The sequence below is a fragment of the Mus caroli genome, assembly GCF_900094665.2.
Source record: "Mus caroli chromosome X unlocalized genomic scaffold, CAROLI_EIJ_v1.1 GL456233.1, whole genome shotgun sequence".
NCBI lineage: Eukaryota > Metazoa > Chordata > Mammalia > Rodentia > Muridae > Mus > Mus caroli.
Window position 1 is genome coordinate 350,000 of NW_018388438.1, and position 1,963 is coordinate 351,962.

A 1,963-nucleotide genomic window follows, 5' to 3' on the forward strand; every position below is an offset into this window, starting at 1 on the left:
AGCTCTCTCCTTAGTTTCAGTGGTCAGAGTATTCTCTGCAGGCAAGCTCTCTTCCTGCAGGGAAGGTGCCCAGATATCTGGTGTTCGAACCTGCCTCCTGGCAGAAGTTGTGTTCCACTCACCAGAAGTCTTAGGATCCCATGGGGAATCCTGTGTGGGTCCTTGTGGGTGTCCGAAGACTCCAATGGCAAGGCGCCCCGGTGCTCGAGTGGACCGGAAGGCGAGATCTGTAATTTATCAGTCATATTTATATCAGTAAATTCTCAACCTACAAAATGCCCATACAATGAACTCAGAGACAATTGATATTGATATAAACTGCCCACCTAGATAAGACAAATTGTCCTGTAATTATCCATCCCTTATAAGACATTCATAGCTATCTGTGGCTATTTAAAGTCATGTGGAATCTAGATTGTCTTTCTCTTCCTCCATTTTCCTTCCTTCTCCCTGTGTCTCCTTACCTCTCCCATCTCTAAAACTCTAATCCCACCCTCTTTATCCACTCCCCAAACACAGGCTCTAGCCTCATCTTGTTCCTGCTCTTACCTGCATATAGGTAGCAATCCACAACCCTCTGTCCTGGCATCTGCCTAGGTTATATACAGATCTCTATGGGATCCCCTTGGCCAATAACTCAAACAAATGCAACTCAGTCCAACCACTGGAAGCCTTAGCTGGCTACAAAAGATAGCCAGTTCAGACTCCATGTACTCTATTTCTAGGATTCCTCACTATGGCCACTCTCAGATTCCAGGAAGCTTCCATTGCTAGGTTTCCACACTTCCCGCTAGATCCCCCCTAATTCCAGCTGTCTCCCCCAACACTCTCATTCCATCCTCTGATTTGATATCTCCTGCTTGAAAACTGTTCTATCTCCCCTTCCCAGGGAGATCCATGCATTCCTGCTTGAGTCCTCCTAGTTACCTATCTTTTCTGTGTGGATTATAGCTTAATTATCATTTACCTAACAGCTAATATCCACTTATGAGTGCATGCATACTATATTTGCCTTTCTGGGTCTGTGTTACCTCACTCAAGATGACTTTTCTTATACTTTTATCCATTTGGCTACAAATTTCATGATGCCATTTTTTGTTTGTTTGTTTGTTTGTTTGTTTGTTTGTTTTTTAAAGAACTGGGTAATACTCTATTGTATAAACTTACAACATGTCCTTTATCTATTCTTCAACTGAAAGAACATCTAGGTTGTTTCCAGTTTCTGGCTATTATGAATAAAACTGCAATGAATATAACTGATCGAGTGTCTTTGTGGAATAATTGAATGTCCATTGGATATATGCCCAAGACTGTTAATAGCTGGGTCTTGAGGTAGATTGATTCTCAATTAACTGAGGAACCACCATATTGATTTCCATAGTAACTGTACAAGTATGTACTCCCATCATCAGTGGAGAAGTGTTCCCCTTGTTCCGCATCCTCTCCAGCATAAACTGTCACTTAAGTTGCTGATTATAATCATTCTGACAGGTATAAGATGAAATCTCAAAGTTGTTTTGATTTGCATTTCCCTGAAGGCCTAAGGATGTTGAAATTTTCTTTATGTGTTTCTCAGCCATTTGAGATTCCTCTAATGAGAATTCTTGCTTTAGGACTGCACCACATTTTTTTCATTAAGTATTTTTAAATTTATTTTATTAGATATTTTCTTTATATACATTTCAAATGCTATCCCAAAAATCCCCTATACCCTCCCCCCGCCCTGCTCCCGTACCCACTCACTCCCACTTCTTGGCTCTGGCTTTCCCCTGTACTGGGAAATATAAAGTTTGCAAGACCTAGGGGCCTCTCTTCCCAGTGATGGCCAATTAGGCCATCTTCTGCTACATATGCAGCTAGAGATACGAGCGCTGTGGGTACTGGTTAGTTCATATTGTAGTTCCACCTATAGGGTTGCAGACCCCTTCAGCTCCTTGGGTGCTTTCTCTAGCTCCTCCATTGG